Source organism: Squalius cephalus, assembly GCF_949319135.1.
Source record: "Squalius cephalus genome assembly, chromosome: 22".
NCBI lineage: Eukaryota > Metazoa > Chordata > Actinopteri > Cypriniformes > Leuciscidae > Squalius > Squalius cephalus.
In genome coordinates this window covers 11811656-11833430 of record NC_137143.1, presented here as the reverse complement: position 1 = coordinate 11833430, position 21775 = coordinate 11811656, and positions in this window count along the sequence as shown.

The following is a 21775-nucleotide window of genomic DNA, read 5'->3' as shown; positions in this document are numbered from 1 at the left end:
GGTTGCTAGGCGGTTGCTAGGGTATTCTGGGTGGTTGCTATGGTGTTGCTAGGCGGTTGCTAGGGTATTCTGGGTGGTTGCTATGCTGTTGCTAGGCGGTTGCTAGGGTATTCTGGGTGGTTGCTAGGCGGTTGCTAGGGTGTTCTGGGTGGTTGCTAGGCGGTTGCTAGGGTGTTTTGGTGGTTGCTATGGTGATGCTAGGCGGTTACTAAGGTATTCTGGGTGGTTGCTAGGCGGTTTCTAGGGTGTTCTGGGTGGTTGCTATGGTGTTGCTAGGCGGTTACTAAGGTATTCTGGGTGGTTGCTAGGCGGTTTCTAGGGTGTTCTGGGTGGTTGCTATGGTGTTGCTAGGCGGTTACTAAGGTATTCTGGGTGGTTGCTAGGCGGTTGCTAGGGTGTTCTGGGCTGTTGATATGGTGTTACTAGGTGGTTGGTAGTTGTCACAGATGGTTACTATGGAGTCTTTACAGAGTTCTTAGCATGATCTTGGCATGATATAGCACTTAACTAATCGCTATTAGCATGTAGCTATTTACTGCTAGCATGTGTAGCATGTTGGAAGTGCTGTTTGCTAGCATGAGTCAAAAGAGCCAAACCTCATCTCTATACAATGTTCTGATACAGAGATATAGGTCTTGCAAAACGGTTGCTAGGGTACTCAAGTTTGGTTGCTATGGAGTTGCTTGGGAGCTGGAAGCTTTAAACTTAAGAAGTTTAAAGTGGTTTGAAGTTTAAAGTAGTTTACGAGTTTTTGAGTTTTGAGTTTATAAGTTTAAATGAGTTTAGAGTTTAAGTTTAAATGAGTTTAGAGTGTGTGTGTGTGTGTGTGTGTGTGTGTGTGTGTGTGTGTGTTCACACACAAACACACACACACACACACACTCAGAGTTTATGAGTTTAGAGTTTATAAGTGTATAAATTGATGAGTTTATAAGTGTAAGAGTTTTTGAGTTTAGAGTTTATACGTTTTAAATGAGTTTAGAGTTTATAAGTTTTAATGAGTTTAGAGTTTATAAGTTTAAATGAGTTTAAGAGTTCAGAGTTTATTAATTTATGAGTTTAAGAGTTCATAAGTCTATGAATTCATGAGTTTATAAGTTAATTAGTTTATAAGTGTATGAGTTTAGAGTTTATTAGTTTAAATGAGTCTCAATGGCTCATATAGTATATAGAATGGCAGTTTGGTTTAGTCTTCAAGGTGTTTAGATTTAAATTTTGTCGGTTTGAATTTTTTAGAACTCCCCAATGTAAGTCAATGGGAGTTTTTGAATGAGTTTTTTCGAGTTTTGATCGTCATTTTTAGGAAAACCGTAAGTCCGATCAGTCTGAAAAGATATAGCAACGCGAGTCAGATCAGTTTGAGTGTCTGAGCCGAGTTTGGAGTATGTGGAGTTAAAGCTCTAGGAGGAGGTTGAGTTGTAAATTTTTAGGGTCAGAAGAATAATAATAACTAGATGCAAAAGTTCGTCGAGACAAACTTTAAGTTGGCTTGAGAAAGTTTGGACCACAACGTTTTTTTGCTAGGCAGTTGCTAGGGTCTTTTGGGTGGTTGCTAGGCGGTTGCTAGGGTCTTTTGGGTGGTTGCTATGCTGTTTCTAGGCGGTTGCTAAGGTATTCTGGGTGGTTGCTAGGCGGTTGCTAGGGTGTTTTGGGTGGTTGCTAGGCGGTTGCTAGGGTGTTCTGGGTGGTTGCTATGGTGTTGCTAGGTGATTGCTAGGGTGTTCTGGGTGGTTGCTATGGTGTTGCTAGGCGGTTGCTAGGGTATTCTTGGTGGTTGCTAGGCTGTTGCTAGGGTGTTCTGGGTGGTTGCTATGCTGTTGCTAGGCGGTTGCTAGGGTGTTCTGGGTGGTTGCTAGGGTGTTTTGGTGGTTGCTATGCTGTTGCTAGGCGGTTGCTAGGGTATTCTGGGGGGTTGCTAGGGTGTTGCTAGGCGGTTGCTAGGGTGTTTTGGTGGTTGCTATGCTGTTGCTAGGCGGTTGCTAGGGTATTCTAGGGGGTTGCTAGGGTGTTTTGGTGGTTGCTATGCTGTTGCTAGGCGGTTGCTAGGGTATTCTGGGGGTTGCTAGGGTGTTGCTAGGCGGTTGCTATGGTGTTTTGGTGGTTGCTATGCTGTTGCTAGGCGGTTGCTAGGGTATTCTGGGGGGTTGCTAGGGTGTTGCTAGGCGGTTGCTAGGGTGTTCTGGGTGGTTGCTATGATGTTGCTAGGCAGTTGCTAGGGTGTTTTGGTGTTTGCTATGGTGTTGCTAGGCGGTTGCTAGGGTGTTCTGGGTGGTTGCTATGGTGTTGCTAGGCGGTTGCTAAGGTATTTTGGGTGGTTGCTAGGTGGTTGCTAGGGTGTTCTGGGTGGTTGCTATGGTGTTGCTAGGCGGTTGCTAGGGTGTTCTGGGTGGTTGCTAGGTGGTTGCTAGGGTGTTTTTAGTGGTTGCTAGGCGGTTGCTAGGGTATTCTGGTTGGTTGCTAGGGTGTTTTGGGTGGTTGCTAGGGTGTTCTGGGTGGTTGCTATGGTGTTGCTAGGGTATTCTGGTTGGTTGCTAGGGTGTTCTGGGTGGTTGCTATGGTGTTGCTAGGCGGTTGCTAGGGTGTTCTGGATGGTTGCTAGGGTGTTCTGGGTGGTTGCTATGGTGTTGCTAGGCGGTTGCTAGGGAGCGGTTGCTGGGTGGTTGCTAGGCGGTTGCTAAGGTATTTTGGGTGGTTGCTTGGTGGTTGCTAGGTTGTTGCTAGGCGGTTGCTAGGGTGTTCTGGGTGGTTGCTAGGCGGTTGCTAGGGTGTTCTGGGTGGTTGCTATGGTGTTGCTAGGCGGTTGCTAGGGTGTTGTTAGGCGGTTGCTAGGGTGTTCTGGGTGGTTGCTATGGTGTTGCTAAGGTATTCTGGGTGGTTGCTAGGTGGTTGCTAGGGTATTCTGGGTGGTTGCTAGGCGGTTGCTAGGGTGTTCTGGGTGGTTACTATGGTGTTGCTAGGGTATTCTGGGTGGTTGCTATGGTGTTGCTAGGTGGTTGGTAGTTGTCACAGATGGTTACTATGGAGTTTTTATAGAGTTCTTAGCATGATCTTGGTATGATTTAGCACTTAACTAATCGCTATTAGCATGTAGCTATTCAGTGCTAGCATGTGTAGCATGTTGGAAGTGCTGTTTGCTAGCATGAGTCAAAAGAGCCAAACCTCATCTCTATACGATGTTCTGATGCAGAGATATAGGTCTTGCAAAACGGTTGCTAGGGTACTCAAGTTTGGTTGCTATGGAGTTGCTTGGGAGCTGGGAGCTTTAAACTTAAGTTTAAAGTGGTTTGAAGTTTAAAGTAGTTTACGAGTTTTTGAGTTTTGAGTTTATAAGTTTAAATGAGTTTAGTGTGTGTGTGTGTGTGTGTGTGTGTGTGTGTGTGTGTGTGTGTGTTCACACACACACACACACACACACACACACACACACACACACACACACACACACTCAGAGTTTATGAGTTTAGAGTTTATAAGTGTATAAATTGATGAGTTTATAAGTGTAAGAGTTTTTGATTTTAGAGTTTATAAGTTTTAAATGAGTTTAGAGTTTATAAGTTTAAATGAGTTTAAGAGTTCAAAGTTTATTAATTTATGAGTTTAAGAGGTCATAAGTCTATGAATTCATGAGTTTATAAGTTAATTAGTTTATAAGTGTATGAGTTTAGAGTGCATTAGTTTAAATTAGTCTCAATGGCTCATATAGTATATAGAATGGCAGTTTGGTTTAGTCTTCAAGGTGTTTAGATTTAAATTTTTTGTCGGTTTGAATTTTTTAGAACTCCCAATGTAAGTCAATGGGAGTTTTTGAATGAGTTTTTTCGAGTTTTGATCGTCATTTTTAGGAAAACCGTAAGTCCGATCAGTCTGAAAAGATATAGCACACCGAGTCAGATCAGTTTGAGTGTCTGTGCCGAGTTTGGAGTATGTGGAGTTAAAGCTCTAGGAGGAGTTTGAGTTGTAAATTTTTACGGTCAGAAGAATAATAATAATAATAATAATAATAACTAGATGCAAAAGTTCGTCGAGACAAACTTTAAGTTGGCTTGAGAAAGTTTGGACCAGAACGCTTTTTGCTAGGCGGTTGCTAGGGTCTTTTGGGTGGTTGCTAGGCGGTTGCTAGGGTCTTTTGGGTGGTTGCTATGCTGTTTCTAGGCGGTTGCTAGGGTATTCTGGGTGGTTGCTAGGCGGTTGTTAGGGTGTTTTGGGTGGTTGCTAGGCGGTTGCTAGGGTGTTCTGGGTGGTTGCTATGGTGTTGCTAGGCGGTTGCTAGGGTGTTCTGGGTGGTTGCTATGGTGTTGCTAGGCGGTTGCTAGGGTATTCTTGGTGGTTGCTAGGCGGTTGCTAGGGTGTTCTGGGTGGTTGATATGGTGTTGCTAGGCGGTTGCTAAGGTATTCTGGGTGGTTGCTATGGTGTTGCTAGGGTGTTCTGGGTGGTTGCTAGGCGGTTGCTAGGGTGTTCTGGGTGGTTGCTATGGTGTTGCTAGGCGGTTGCTAGGGTATTCTGGGTGGTTGCTAGGCGGTTGCTAGGGTGTTCTGGGTGGTTGCTATGGTGTTGCTAGGCGGTTGCTAGGGTATTCTGAGTGGTTGCCAAGCGGTTGCTAGGGTGTTGCTAGGCGGTTGCTAAGGTATTCTGGGTGGTTGCTAGGCGGTTGCTAGGGTGTTCTGAGTGGTTGCTATGCTGTTGCTAGGGTGTTCTGGGTGGTTGCTAGGCGGTTGCTAGGGTGTTCTGGGTGGTTGCTATGGTGTTGCTAGGCGGTTGCTAGGGTATTCTGGGTGGTTGCTAGGCGGTTGCTAGGGTGTTCTGGGTGGTTGCTATGGTGTTGCTAGGCGGTTGCTAGGGTATTCTGAGTGGTTGCTAGGCGGTTGCTAGGGTGTTCTGGGTGGTTGCTATGGTGTTGCTAGGCGGTTGCTAAGGTATTCTGGGCGGTTACTAGGCGGTTGCTAGGGTGTTCTGGGCGGTTGCTATGGTGTTGCTAGGTGGTTGGTAGTTGTCACAGATGGTTACTATGGAGTCTTTATAGAGTTCTTAGCATGATCTTGGCATGATATAGCACTTAACTACTCGTTATTAGCATGTAGCTATTCAGTGCTAGCATGTGTAGCATGTTGGAAGTGCTGTTTGCTAGCATGAGTCAAAAGAGCCAAACCTCATCTCTATACGATGTTCTGATACAGAGATATAGGTCTTGCAAAACGGTTGCTAGGGTACTCAAGTTTGGTTGCTATGGAGTTGCTTGGGAGCTGGGAGCTTTAAACTTAAGAAGTGGTTTGAAGTTTAAAGTAGTTTACAAGAATTTGAGTTTTGAGTTTATAAGTTTAAATGAGTTTAGAGTTTAAGTTTAAATGAGTTTAGTGTGTGTGTGTGTGTGTGTGTGTGTGTTCACACACACACACACACACACACACACTCAGAGTTTATGAGTTTAGAGTTTATAAGTGTATAAATTGATGAGTTTATAAGTGTAAGAGTTTTTGAGTTTAGAGTTTATACGTTTTAAATGAGTTTAGAGTTTATAAGTTTTAATGAGTTTAGAGTTTATAAGTTTAAATGAGTTTAAGAGTTCAGAGTTTATTAATTTATGAGTTTAAGAGTTCATAAGTCTATGAATTCATGAGTTTATAAGTTAATTAGTTTATAAGTGTATGAGTTTAGAGTTTATTAGTTTAAATGAGTCTCAATGGCTCATATAGTATATAGAATGGCAGTTTGGTTCAGTCTTCAAGGTGTTTAGATTTAAATTTTGTCGGTTTGAATTTTTTAGAACTCCCCAATGTAAGTCAATGGGAGTTTTTGAATGAGTTTTTTCGAGTTTTGATCGTCATTTTTAGGAAAACCGTAAGTCCGATCAGTCTGAAAAGATATAGCAACGCGAGTCAGATCAGTTTGAGTGTCTGTGCCGAGTTTGGAGTATGTGGAGTTAAAGCTCTAGGAGGAGTTTGAGTTGTAAATTTTTAGGGTCAGAAGAATAATAATAACTAGATGCAAAAGTTCGTCGAGACAAACTTTAAGTTGGCTTGAGAAAGTTTGGACCAGAACGTTTTTTGCTAGGCGGTTGCTAGGGTGTTCTGGGTGGTGGCTAGGCGGTTGCTAGGGTATTCTGGGTGGTTGCTAGGCGATTGCTAGGGTGTTCTGGTTGGTTGCTAGGCGGTTGCTAGGGTGTTCTGGGTGGTTGCTATGGTGTTGCTAGGCGGTTGCTAGGGTATTCTGGGTGGTTGCTATGGTGTTGCTAGGCGGTTGCTAGGGTGTTCTGGGTGGTTGTTATGGTGTTGCTAGGCGGTTGCTAGGGTGTTCTGGGTGGTTGTTAGGCGGTTGCTAGGGTGTTCTGGGTAGTTGCTATGGTGTTGCTAGGCGGTTGCTAAGGTATTCTGGGTGGTTGCTAGGCGGTTGCTAGGGTGTTCTGGGTGGTTGCTAGGCAGTTGCTAGGGTGTTCTGGGTGGTTGCTATGGTGTTGCTAGGCGGTTGCTAGGGTATTCTGGGTTGTTGCTAGGCGGTCGCTAGGGTGTTCTGGGTGGTTGTTATGATGTTGCTAGGCCGTTGCTAGGGTATTCTGGGTGGTTGCTAGGCGGTTGCTAGGGTGTTTTGGGTGGTTGCTATGCTGTTGCTAGGGTGTTCTGGGTGGTTGCTATGCTGTTGCTAGGCGGTTGCTAGGGTGTTTTGGTGGTTGCTATGCTGTTGCTAGGCGGTTGCTAGGGTGTTTTGGTGGTTGCTATGCTGTTGTTAGGGTATTATGGGGGGTTGCTAGGGTGTTGCTAGGCGGTTGCCAGGGTGTTCTAGGTGGTTGCTATGATGTTGCTAGGCGGTTGCTAGGGTGTTTTGGTGGTTGATATGGTGTTGCTAGGCAGTTGCTAGGGTGTTGCTAGGTGTTGCTATGCTGTTGCTAGGCGGTTGCTAGGGTATTCTGGGGGTTGTTAGGGTGTTGCTAGGCGGTTGCTAGGGTGTTCTAGGTGGTTGCTATGATGTTGCTAGGCGGTTGCTAGGGTGTTCTGGGTGGTTGCTATGGTGTTGCTAGGCAGTTGCTAGGGTATGCTGGGTGGTTGCTAGGGTGTTGCTAGGTGGTTGCTAGGGTATTCTAGGTGGTTGCTAGGGTGTTGCTAGGTGGTTGCTAGGGTGTTTTGGTGGTTGCTATGGTGTTGCTAGGCGGTTACTAAGGTATTCTGGGTGGTTGCTAGGTGGTTTCTAGGGTGTTCTGGGTGGTTGCTATGGTGTTGCAAGGCGGTTGCTAAGGTATTCTGGGTGGTTGCTAGGTGGTTGCTAGGGTGTTCTGGGCTGTTGCTATGGTGTTACTAGGTGGTTGGTAGTTGTCACAGATGGTTACTATGGAGTTTTTATAGAGTTCTTAGCATGATCTTGGCATGATTTTGCACTTAACTAATCGCTATTAGCATGTAGCTATTCAGTGCTAGCATGTGTAGCATGTTGGAAGTGCTGTTTGCTAGCATGAGTCAAAAGAGCCAAACCTCATCTCTATACGATGTTCTGATGCAGAGATATAGGTCTTGCAAAACGGTTGCTAGGGTACTCAAGTTTGGTTGCTATGGAGTTGCTTGGGAGCTGGAAGCTTTAAACTTAATAAGTTTAAAGTCGTTTGAAGTTTAAAGTAGTTTACGAGTTTTTGAGTTTTGAGTTTATAAGTTTAAATGAGTTTAGAGTGTGTGTGTGTGTGTGTGTGTGTGTGTGTGTGTACACACACACACACACACACTCAGAGTTTATGAGTTTAGAGTTTATAAGTGTATAAATGGATGAGTTTATAAGTGTACAAGTTTTTGAGTTTAGTTTATAAGTTTAAATGAGTTTTGAGTTTATAAATTTAAATGAGTTTAAGAGTTCAGAGTTTATTAATTTATGAGTTTTAGAGTTCATAAGTCTATGAATTCATGAGTTTATAAGTTAATTACTTTATAAGTGTATGAGTTTAGAGTGCATTAGTTTAAATGAGTCTCAATGGCTCATATAGTATATAGAACGGCAGTTTGGTTTAGTCTTCAAGGTATTTTGATTTGAATTTTCGTCGGTTGGTCAGTTTGAATCTAAATTTGAATTTTTTAGAACTCCCCAATGCAAGTCAATGGGAGTTTTTGAATGAGTTTTTCCGAGTTTTGATCGTCATTTTTAGGAAAACCGTAAGTCCGATCAGTCTGAAAAGATATAGCAACGCGAGTCAGATCAGTTTGAGTGTCTGAGCCGAATTTGGAGTATGTAGAGTTAAAGCTCTAGGAGGAGTTTGAGTTGTAAATTTTTACGGTCAGAAGAATAATAATAATAACTAGATGCAAAAGTTCGTCGAGACAAACTTTGAAGTTGGCTTGAGAAAGTTCGGACCAGAACGTTTTTTGCTAGGCGGTTGCTAGGATGTTATGGGTGGTCGCTATGGCGTTGCTAGGCGGTTGCTAGGGTGTTCTGGGTGGTTGCTATGGTGTTGCTAGGCGGTTGCTAGGGTATTCTGGGTGGTTGCTATGGTGTTGCTAGGCGGTTGCTAGGGTGTTCTGGGTGGTTGTTATGCTGTTGCTAGGTGGTTGCTAGGGTGTTCTGGGTGGTTGTTAGGCGGTTGCTAGGGTGTTCTGGGTAGTTGCTATGGTGTTGCTAGGCGGTTGCTAAGGTATTCTGGGTGGTTGCTATGCTGTTGCTAGGCGGTTGCTAGGGTATTCTGGGTGGTTGCTAGGCGGTTACTAGGGTGTTTTGGGTGGTTGCTATACTGTTGCTAGGGTGTTCTGGGTGGTTGCTATGCTGTTGCTAGGCGGTTGCTAGGGTGTTTTGGTGGTTGCTATGCTGTTGCTAGGCGGTTGCTATGGTGTTTTGGTGGTTGCTATGCTGTTGCTAGGGTATTATGGGGGGTTGCTAGGGTGTTGCTAGGCGGTTGCCAGGGTGTTCTAGGTGGTTGCTATGATGTTGCTAGGCGGTTGCTAGGGTGTTTTGGTGGTTGCTATGGTGTTGCTAGGCAGTTGCTAGGGTATTCTGGTTGGTTGCTATGGTGTTGCTAGGTGTTGCTATGCTGTTGCTAGGCGGTTGCTAGGGTATTCTGGGGGTTGTTAGGGTGTTGCTAGGCGGTTGCTAGGGTGTTCTAGGTGGTTGCTATGATGTTGCTAGGCGGTTGCTAGGGTGTTCTGGGTGGTTGCTATGGTGTTGCTAGGCAGTTGCTAGGGTATGCTTGGTGGTTGCTAGGGTGTTGCTAGATGGTTGCTAGGGTATTCTAGGTGGTTGCTAGGGTGTTGCTAGGCGGTTACTAAGGTATTCTGGGTGGTTGCTAGGCGGTTGCTAGGGTGTTCTGGGTGGTTGCTATGGTGTTGCTAGGCGGTTACTAGGCGGTTGCTAGGGTGTTCTGGGCGGTTGCTATGGTGTTGCTAGGTGGTTGGTAGTTGTCACAGATGGTTACTATGGAGTCTTTATAGAGTTCTTAGCATGATCTTGGCATGATATAGCACTTAACTAATCGTTATTAGCATGTAGCTATTCAGTGCTAGCATGTGTAGCATGTTGGAAGTGCTGTTTGCTAGCATGAGTCAAAAGAGCCAAACCTCATCTCTATACGATGTTCTGATACAGAGATATAGGTCTTGCAAAACGGTTGCTAGGGTACTCAAGTTTGGTTGCTATGGAGTTGCTTGGGAGCTGGAAGCTTTAAACTTAATAAGTTTAAAGTGGTTTGAAGTTTAAAGTAGTTTACGAGTTTTTGAGTTTTGAGTTTATAAGTTTAAATGAGTTTAGAGTTTGTTTAAATGAGTTTAGTGTGTGTGTGTGTGTGTGTGTGTGTGTTCACACACACACACACACACACACACACACACACACACACACACACACACACACACACACTCAGAGTTTATGAGTTTAGAGTTTATAAGTGTATAAATTGATGAGTTTATAAGTGTAAGAGTTTTTGAGTTTAGAGTTTAGAAGTTTTAAATGAGTTTAGAGTTTATAAGTTTTAATGAGTTTAGAGTTTATAAGTTTAAATGAGTTTAAGAGTTCAGAGTTTATTAATTTATGAGTTTAAGAGTTCATAAGTCTATAAGTTAATAAGTTAATTAGTTTATAAGTGTATGAGTTTAGAGTTTATTAGTTTAAATGAGTCTCAATGGCTCATATAGTATATAGAATGGCAGTTTGGTTTAGTCTTCAAGGTGTTTAGATTTAAATTTTGTCGGTTTGAATTTTTTAGAACTCCCCAATGTAAGTCAATGGGAGTTTTTGAATGAGTTTTTTCGAGTTTTGATCGTCATTTTTAGGAAAACCTTAAGTCCGATCAGTCTGAAAAGATATAGCAACGCGAGTCAGATCAGTTTGAGTGTCTGTGCCGAGTTTGGAGTATGTGGAGTTAAAGCTCTAGGAGGAGTTTGAGTTGTAAATTTTTACGGTCAGAAGAATAATAATAATAATAATAATAACTAGATGCAAAAGTTCGTCGAGACAAACTTTAAGTTGGCTTGAGAAAGTTTGGACCAGAACGCTTTTTGCTAGGCGGTTGCTAGGTTCTTTTGGGTGGTTGCTAGGCGGTTGCTAGGGTCTTTTGGGTGGTTGCTATGCTGTTTCTAGGCGGTTGCTAGGGTATTCTGGGTGGTTGCTAGGCGGTTGCTAGGGTGTTTTGGGTGGTTGCTAGGCGGTTGCTAGGGTGTTCTGGGTGGTTGCTATGGTGTTGCTAGGCGGTTGCTAGGGTGTTCTGGGTGGTTGCTATGGTGTTGCTAGGCGGTTGCTAGGGTATTCTTGGTGGTTGCTAGGCGGTTGCTAGGGTGTTCTGGGTGGTTGATATGGTGTTGCTAGGCGGTTGCTAAGGTATTCTGGGTGGTTGCTAGGCGGTTGCTAGGGTGTTCTGAGTGGTTGCTATGCTGTTGCTAGGGTGTTCTGGGTGGTTGCTAGGCGGTTGCTAGGGTGTTCTGGGTGGTTGCTATGGTGTTGCTAGGCGGTTGCTAGGGTATTCTGGGTGGTTGCTAGGCGGTTGCTAGGGTGTTCTGGGTGGTTGCTATGGTGTTGCTAGGCGGTTGCTAGGGTATTCTGAGTGGTTGCTAGGCGGTTGCTAGGGTGTTCTGGGTGGTTGCTATGGTGTTGCTAGGCGGTTGCTAAGGTATTCTGGGCGGTTACTAGGCGGTTGCTAGGGTGTTCTGGGCGGTTGCTATGGTGTTGCTAGGTGGTTGGTAGTTGTCACAGATGGTTACTATGGAGTCTTTATAGAGTTCTTAGCATGATCTTGGCATGATATAGCACTTAACTACTCGTTATTAGCATGTAGCTATTCAGTGCTAGCATGTGTAGCATGTTGGAAGTGCTGTTTGCTAGCATGAGTCAAAAGAGCCAAACCTCATCTCTATACGATGTTCTGATACAGAGATATAGGTCTTGCAAAACGGTTGCTAGGGTACTCAAGTTTGGTTGCTATGGAGTTGCTTGGGAGCTGGAAGCTTTAAACTTAAGAAGTGGTTTGAAGTTTAAAGTAGTTTACGAGAATTTGAGTTTTGAGTTTATAAGTTTAAATGAGTTTAGAGTTTAAGTTTAAATGAGTTTAGTGTGTGTGTGTGTGTGTGTGTGTGTGTTCACACACACACATACACACACACACACACACTCAGAGTTTATGAGTTTAGAGTTTATAAGTGTATAAATTGATGAGTTTATAAGTGTAAGAGTTTTTGAGTTTAGAGTTTATACGTTTTAAATGAGTTTAGAGTTTATAAGTTTTAATGAGTTTAGAGTTTATAAGTTTAAATGAGTTTAAGAGTTCAGAGTTTATTAATTTATGAGTTTAAGAGTTCATAAGTCTATGAATTCATGAGTTTATAAGTTAATTAGTTTATAAGTGTATGAGTTTAGAGTTTATTAGTTTAAATGAGTCTCAATGGCTCATATAGTATATAGAATGGCAGTTTGGTTTAGTCTTCAAGGTGTTTAGATTTAAATTTTGTCGGTTTGAATTTTTTAGAACTCCCCAATGTAAGTCAATGGGAGTTTTTGAATGAGTTTTTTCGAGTTTTGATCGTCATTTTTAGGAAAACCGTAAGTCCGATCAGTCTGAAAAGATATAGCAACGCGAGTCAGATCAGTTTGAGTGTCTGTGCCGAGTTTGGAGTATGTGGAGTTAAAGCTCTAGGAGGAGTTTGAGTTGTAAATTTTTAGGGTCAGAATAATAATAATAATAATAAGTTTAAATAGGATTTCAGTAAGTTGGCTCTCTCAAGCCAACTTAATAATAATAATAATAATAATAAGTTTAAATAGGATTTCAATATGTTGGCTCTCTCAAGCCAACTTAATAATAAGTTTAAATAGGATTTCAGTAAGTTGGCTCTCTCAAGCCAACTTAATAATAATAAGTTTAAATAGGATTTCAATATGTTGGCTCTCTCAAGCCAACTTAATAATAAGTTTAAATAGGATTTCAGTAAGTTGGCTCTCTCAAGCCAACTTAATAAGTTTAAATAGGATTTCAGTAAGTTGGCTCTCTCAAGCCAACTTAATAAGTTTAAATAGGATTTCAGTAAGTTGGCTCTCTCAAGCCAACTTAATAAGTTTAAATAGGATTTCAGTAAGTTGGCTCTCTCAAGCCAACTTAATAATAATAATAATAAGTTTAAATAGGATTTCAGTAAGTTGGCTCTCTCAAGCCAACTTAATAATAATAAGTTTAAATAGGATTTCAGTAAGTTGGCTCTCTCAAGCCAACTTAATAAGTTAAATAGGATTTCAGTAAGTTGGCTCTCTCAAGCCAACTTAACTAGATTAAAAAGTTCGTCGAGACAAACTTTAAGTTGGCTTGAGAAAGCCGGACCAGAAAGTTTGAAGAAGTTTGAAGTTTAAAGTAGTTTAAAGTTTAAATTAGTTTGAAGTTTAAATTAGTCTAAAGTTTAAATTAGTTTGAAGTTTAAAGAAGTGTAAAGTAGTTTTTGTAGTTTAAAGTAGTTTGAAGTTTAAAGTAGTTTAAAGTAGTTTAAAGTTTAAATTAGTTTGAAGTAGATCGATAGATGAGTTTGTTAGTTTAAATTTTACACACAGACACGCTCACTAACTCTCTCTCACACACACACGCACACACACACAATTATGCACATACACCCACACTCATGCACACGCTCACTCACTCACTCACTCACTTACACACACACACACACACACTCTCTCTCTCTCACTTATACACACACTCACGGACATACACTCACACATGCACACAGACATGCTCACTAACTCACTAACATACACACACACACACACACACACACACACACACACACACACACACACTAACTCACACACACTCTCTCTTACACACATGCACATACACTCATAAATGCACACACTCACACACACACACACAGACACGCTCATTAACTCACATACACTCACACACATAGACACATACACTCTCACACACACACACACACACACACACACACACACACTTTCTCTCTCTCGCTCTCTCTCTCTCTCTCTCTCTCTCTCTCTCTCTCTCTCACACTCATGGACATACACTCACACACGCACACACCCACCCACACACACACACAGAGACATGCTCACTAACTCACACACACACACACACACACACACACACACACACACAAACACACATTCCAGCATTGCAATCTTGACATCGCAGCCTGTTCATTATAGCCTTAATAAAATATAATAATAAAATAGTTAACCTAACATATAAAAATTACACTGCTCTAAATAGTCAGTAGTACAATTCGTACATTCACAGTAAGCACCGCTCCACTGTGATGTTTCAAGCACATTTTTGCGCGTGTGAAGAGGATGATTTTTTCCGTCGATATTGCAACACGAGTGAAGAACAAAGCCTATAATAAAGAATAGTTTAGCATCCAAATACATCGCAAATGCTGAAACATTTTGATTCTAATGAGAGGGTTACGTGAGCCCAACAGTGCTTACTTTCGTTTTTATTTTTACATTAAATTTAAAAGATTTGTTGTGGAATATTTTGAGTGTATCATAAAATCAGAATAAGGTAATAAGGTTTCTGTCTTTTATATATATATATATATATAAATATATATATATTTATTATTATTAGGGCCCAAGCCCTGAAAGGGCGAAGGCCCTATTGTTTTCGGTAGGATTATTTATTATGGCCCAAGCCCTGAAAGGGCGAAGGCCCTATTGTTTTCGTAAGGATTTTTTTTTTTTTTTTTTTTTTTTTTCTTCATTTTTTTTTTTTTTGCCTTTTTGCCACTTTTGGGGCCCTTAACATGCTCAAAAACTCTTGAAACTTTGCACACAGGTCAGAACCTGCGGCCATCAGGGCCGGACTGAAGCTGGTACCTGGGCGTGGCAGGGGGGCTCGACAGCGCCCCCTGGAATGGGGTCCGAAAACTTGGTCCATATATCAAACACGCTTGCATGTAATAATATTAAACTCAGTACACATATAGATCTCATCAGGCCGCACAACTTTCGTGCTCTGAGTTTTACAAAAGCCCAACAGGAAGTCGGTTATTATACGTTGTTTGGAAAACGCATACAGATGGTGGTCAACCAGAATGAGACTTTTACCGCCGCCGTTCCCGCGGCGGCAAAATTGGGATGTGTATTTGCTGCCTTTTACCGCTGAGTGGCGCTGTAATCACAGACTTTGAAAAGTGTCAGTTTATTCTCTTTATGACGTAATCTGCCGCGGCAGTAATCTGAGCTGAGGTCACAGATAAATTCAAGATAAATATTGTGGTTAAACGAATTCAAATTCATTAAATTTAAACAAAGTAGACACACGTTAACATTGTGTGCCCAGTTTTTCTATAATTTAGAAAGGCTATGTCAATAGGTTACTTGTCATTTTCTTCGTGTTATTTTAATGTGTTTGTAGATTTATTAACTGAAACATAACAGTGAAATAAATTAAAATAATTTACCGTGAAATTAAAACATTTTCAGGACTTGCAGCTCCTAACCGATGTAGTCGGTTTAAGCATTCTTTGTTATATTCAGAACTAAATATAGCCTTACATGTTACAAACTTTTAAAACAGAGAAAATAATAGACGTTGGCGATTCAGACGGTAGCTCTGTGGTCAAAGCATTAACAAGAGCCTCTCGGAGCTTCAAACGATCTGAGATCGAATCTCAGTGTAGCCGACAGTGTTGTTGATGCTTAAATATGTATCTGTTTATTAAAGTCAATCATCTTGTTTAATTATCAATTGTAGGCTACATTACAACATAAATTTGCTACATTCCCGCTGCAAAGACGACACATCTGATGAAGGAAGACTGTCAGCCGATTGCACCAGAAAATGAAGATGATGAAGCTCGTCTTTAATCTGCTAAATTATTTTTTTTTGTGTGTGTGAATCTTTCACGAGATTGAGATGACTGACAGTGATACCCGGCCATATCAACGGAAGACATTTTTCAAAACAGATCGAACAAATCAGAAAAATACTTTCAATACAGTATTGCTTTCAATTAAAAAATAAACAATGAAAATGTAAAAGAAAAAGAAAATTAATTAAGTTTGAAAACCCATCGCACATTTTAAGATATGAATAAAGTGTCGGGACAGTTTATTTATTTAAACAGGGTTGCATCGATAGAGTTTATTCCCTTTGTGATGCAAAATAAGAAACACAGAATCTTAGGCCTATTCTTGCAACATTTTAAATTTCTATTGTCAAAGAAATTGCAGCTAAATTAAAAAATTAAAACGGTACAAAACGGAAAAAGTTCAAAGCAACATAAATTAAGAACAGGCGTTTTTCTTTGCCTCTCTCGCGCTGGATATTTTTTAGTAAGTTTGGTCTCCCTCACTGCGCGCGGCGGGTCTCTCTCGAAATTAAGCATTTCAGCGTAAAAAACACCATACAGCTGATAATACTGTATATGTCGCTGTGTGTCATCCACACAAATCATGAAAGAAAAAACTGTAACAAATAGCTTTTGTTCCTTCAAAGATACAACATGCCTTGCTGAATTCACCTTACAATAAAACGAGGTGGGTCGCCAATAAAAGAGCTCTGTATCTGCTAAATTTAAATTGTTTGTGGAAAACCTATACAATCAATAAAACTACAATATATAATTTAATAAGATATAGGGCCTACTGTACATAGGCTATGGACTTTTGGAGATTTTGAGATTAATCCTTAAAATAATTTTGCCTTTGCCTGCTCATCAGGCTGGCTCCGACACTCTCCATATGAAAGACGGAACATTAACACCTCTGTCCTGCACCCCCACGATAAAGCAAAGTATTGCCTTCTCCAAACCCCCCACAGGCTAGCTGAGTTTGCAAAACAAAACAAAGAGTTTGCCACTCATCGTGCCAAACAAATTATAAACTTCAATATTTAATTCAAAACAATCTCAAAACGCTTTGTGACATTTTGAAAAGCCGTGGATGCATTACTGCCACTGGAACCATGAACGCAACAGAATACTGGTTCTGATTTTATTGTTTGTCGTTTAAACGTCATATATATGAATTATTATAGGCTACAGAAGTAAAGTCATTGTATAATATTTGTTCCTTAGTGTAAAATGGAAATGCATGGCGATTTTATTTTGTAAATAGGCAAAAAAAAATGTTTTAGAAGACAAATCTCTCTGCATCAACAATAGACTATAAAATGCATTAATAGGCTAATATAAAAACACCAGTAGTCCAAGTTAGTTCGGGATTCGAACCCGTGTCATCTAAATGATCGTAACGTACGTTCAACCACTCGGCCACTATTCACTCGTTGCGATACGGCCTAACGTTCCAGTGTGTGTTCGCTCACACGAGCGAGAAACGCTCTTCATTCAAATGAACGCGCCGCCGCATTTGTTGAACACTAATTCAACATGCCAGAATAAAACCTGGCTTTAGAACAATGCATAGTGCCACTCGTCGTGGTGTGCCAAAAAAATACAATAATTTAGTTTAATTTACTTCAGTGTTAATGTTTGAGTTAAAAAATCCTCTACAAATTAAATTAACCCAAAGTCGGCTATAAGAGTCCTTTAGGCTACGTAAAAAAGTAAAGGGCTTACAGTCTTAACATTTAGGCTACTTTGCTTAAATTCGATACATTTATTTTCAGTAGGGCCTAATACATTTGTAGGGATGTAATTTCAGTATGCTTTACCAACGCTATGTATTCAATTAAAGTTCCAAGAGGTCTGGTCTCTATATTTCCTTCCCAGCTGACACTTCTATGCAAGTGCACAGCAAAAATCACAACTTGTGCTTGCTGCGAACGCAAGTTATTTAAGGTGTCTCAACTGTACACAGTCTACAGTGTGAATTCGTTACAAGGTTTCATTTAATTACATTAATGTGCAGCAATTTGTACAAATAGAGTCTATAGGCCTACTATACTGTTGTAGACATTAAATAATCTCATTTAGTATCATATTTGTTAAAATATTATAATGTTGTTTTTTCAATCTATGTTGAATATGAAAAGTGAACAGCATGAGTAAGATAAGATGCATTATATCGAGAGATGGATATGGAGTGGGTCAGACATGATTTTGACCACTTCATTAAGTTTTGTTTAGTAGAAAACCTTTTTTAAAGTTAATTTCGTTTTATATAAATTGTATCTTAATTTTAATCATTTTTTCATCACCCAATTGTCTGGATTCAATAAGTAAGAGAAGCAAACAGACACTAATCATAGAGGCGCCCGTGAGGTCACTTGCATTGCACGTCAGCTGGAGCGCATCTCATCCTCCTAATTTAACGAAACTCAGCGTATGCCTCACACAGACATGATAAATACATCAAATACACAAAGCTTGAAATGTCTTCAAACGAAATAATTCAAAACGAAAAAGAAAAAGGCTACTCTCTGATTATGTCTTTGTGCATTTCTCTCTAGGTGCGTTCACTACAAATATGGCGATCGCAACTTCATCTTTGCAGTCGACACTGTCAGAAAACACTAGTTCATTGATAAAAATCATATGAAGACAAGGCATATATTAAGTTATTTTAGCTGTTATGAGAAAAATAAATCTAACAAAACCTAAAATCTAAATCTAATAAATAAAAAATAAAAAATATTAACGCCAATTCAACATGCCAGAATAAAACCTGATTTTTGAACAATGCGTAACGCCACTCGGCCTGGTGTGCCAAAACACTACATTTTAAACTTCAATGTTTAATTCAAAACAATCTCAAAACGCGTTGTGAATTTTTTTTAAAGCCTAGCCTATATACATTAAGGGCATTGAAACCAGGATCTTAACTAAAACGTGTTCCGCGTAATCTCTCAAAAATTATGCCACACTACTCCATGTAATTTTTTTTTTTTTTAAGGACTGCTTTTGAAATCACTATAAATTACTGTGCAATTGTATCGCTCACGAGAGCTCTTCGTTTATCTAATTCCTCAATAGAATAGTAAAAATATTCAGCGTCATTGCTCCTAACATCGTCTCTATTTTTAACTTTTGATTCTATTTTTTCAGCTGTAAAATTGATTCTATCTTTGGTTCTATTCTGTTGTAGCCTAATAGGCCTATTTATATATATGAAAAATATGCCTATTATTTAACCCACTTACATTTTAAAATACGGCAATTGCTGCTGTTTTGCACAATGTCCCTTTGCGCCACCTGGCGGTCATTTCGGGAACGACTTTGAAATGCGGCTGGTTTATTTTCGCCGCGGTAATTTCGCCGCGGCAGCTGGCGCGGCGGTAATAGGCATTCTGGTTGACCACCATCTGTACAATGGAATGTGAAATACTCCTCCTAGGGAATTCATCCGATCGCCGCCAAACTCGGTGTGAATGAAGTCAAGACATTGAGGATGAATTCTTGCGAACAGATTTTTGATATCTCGAACGGTTTGGCCGTGGCGAGGAAACGAATTTATGGCGAATAATGGGACACAGGAAGTGTGTTATAACTTCTGCATACATTATCTGATCTTGCTGAAACTTCAGCAGTGTATTCGTTGTAAGAGGCCGATCACATGGATGTGACCTTTATGAGTCAAAGTTATAGCGCCACCAACTGGCAACAGGAAGTGTGTCACTTTCAAAATGCTTTGAAATCACTTTCTTATTTTTACCCGATTTGCTTAAAACTTTATGTGTATAATGTAGACACCCGGCAGATGTAGACCTGTGGAAGGATTATTGATATCTTAGATACTGTTGCCGTGGCAATGCATCAAACTTTAATATTCTTTTCGGATTCTTTTGAGACTCTTCACATGCTTGAAAATGCATGAAACTCGACAGACACATCACATTTATTATCCAGTAGACATGTGCAAAGTTTCAGAAACGGGCGTGGTGGAATGGCTCAGTAGCGCCACCTTTAGTCAAAAATGGGGGCTTAGTTTTTCCTAGAATCACAAAACTTGGTAGGTGTATTGTTCTCATCAAGCAGGACACCTTTCTAATTTACAGTCATAACCTCATACCCACAGGAAGTCAGATATTTTGGTTTGAATGTGGATTTTCTGGAGAATTTTCTCTCTCTCTGTGTGTGTCTGTGTGTGTGGGGGGGGGGGGGATTTGTCTATTCCATTTAATCTTTGTTTTTCAAGGTTTCAGGGGCTTTTGGGGCCCTTAACGTGCTCAAAAACTCTTGAAACTTTCCACACAGGTCAGAACCCACGGTCATCAGAGCCGGGCTGAAGCTGGTACCCGGGCGTGGCAGGGGGGCTCAACAGCGCCCCATTGGACACGGTCTGAAAACTTGGTCCATATATCAAACACGCTTGCATGAATTAATATGAAACTCGGTACACATATAGATCTCATCGGGTCGAACAACTTCCACACTCTAAGTTATTAGCTCCGCCCAACAGGAAGTCGGCTATTATGGGTTGTTTGGAAACGCATGCTGTGGAATTTGATGTACTCCTCCTAGGAAATTCATCCATTCGCCTCCAAACTCGGTCGGCATGAAGTCAAGACATTGAGGATGCTAAATTGCGGACGGATTTTTGATATCTCGAACGGTTTGGCCGTGGCAAGGAAACGAATTTATGGCGAATAATTCAAACAGGAAGTGTGTTATAACTTCTGCATACATTAACTGATCTTGATGAAACTTCAGCAGTGTGTTAGTTGTAAGAGGCCGATCACATGGATGTGACATTTGTGAGTCAAAGTTATAGCGCCACCAACTGGCAACAGGAAGTGTGTCACTTTCAAAATGCTTTGAAATCACCCTCTTATTTTTACCCGATTTGCTTAAAACGTTATGTGTATAATGTAGACACACGGCATATGTAGACCTGTGAAAGGATTATTGATATCTTAGATACTGTTGCCGTGGCAACGCATTAAACTTTAATATTCTTTTCGGATGCTTTTGAGACTCTTCACATGCTTGAAAATGCATGAAACTCGACAGACACATCACATTTATTATCCAGTAGACATGTGCAAAGTTTCAGAAACGGGCGTGGTGAGGGGTTCAGTAGCGCCACCTTTAGTCAAAAATGGGGGCTTAGTTTTAAGTAGAGTCACAAAAATCGTTATGTATATTGTTCTCATCAAGCCGGACAACTTTCTAATTTATAGTCATAAGCTGTGACCAACAGGAAGTGAGATATTTTGGTTTGAATGTGATTTTTTGGAGAATTCTCTCCCTCTCTCTCTCTGCCTCTGCGTCTCTGTGTGTGTGAGGGGTGGGGGGATTTGTCTTTTGAGTGAGAATTGTTTAAAATTCCTGTTTTTCAAGGTTTCAGGGGCTTTTGGGGCCTTTAACGTGCTCGAAAACTCTTGAAACTTTGCACACAGGTCAGAACCCGCGGCCATCAGGGCCGGGCTGAAGCTGGTACCCGGGCGTGGCAGGGGGGCTCAACAGCGCCCCCTGGAACGGGATCCGAACACTTGTCCATAAATCAAACACACTTGCATGTAATGATATGAAACTCGGTACATATATAGATCTCATCGGGCCGAACAACTTTCGTGCTCTAAATTTTACGCCAGCCCAACAGGAAGTCGGCAATTATGGGTTGTTTGGAGAACGCTTGCTGTGGAATTTGAAACACTTCTCCTAGAGAATTAATTAAATCGCCACCAAACTCGGTGTGCATGAAGTCAAGACATTGAGGATGCTAAATTGCGGACGGATTTTTGATATCTCAAACGGTTTGGCCGTGGCGAGGACACGAATTTATGGCGAGAAAAGAGAAACACGAAGTGTTATAACTTCTGCACACATTAACTGATCTTGATGAAACTTCAGCAGTGTGTTCGTGGTAAGAGGCCGATCAGATGGATGTGACAATTGTGGGTCAAAGTTATAGCGCCACCAACTGGCAGCAGGAAGTGTGTCACTTTCAAAATGTTTTTGACAAAAGTGGGGGGGTTAGTTTTACCCACAATTACAAAAATCAGTACGTATATTGGTCTCATCGAGCCGGACAACTTTCTAATTTACAGGCATTAGCTGCAACCAACAGGAAGTCAGATATTTTGGTCTGAATATGGATTTTTTTGCAAAATCAGCCTCTGAATTTTTAGCCACTCCTCTTAAACTATTTATTTTATTCCCACCAAACTTTTTCAACATGATGAAAATACATTAAATATGCTAAATTGTGAATGGATAATACATATCTCAAACGGTTTTGCTATAGTGAGGGACTAAAGTAATGTACAAAAAGGAAACTAAAAGCCTCATCTTCTAAAAATGTAATTAAAAACCATTTATTTCTATATAAAAGTATACAAATATCACAACTAAACCCATTTTATTCTTTTTTTTTTTCAATTTAATAATAATTTATAAGTTTAAAAATAGTAATTGTACTATTTAGTCCCATAAAAGTCAAGTCATACATAGGGCTATACTGCCCTCTTGTGTTCAA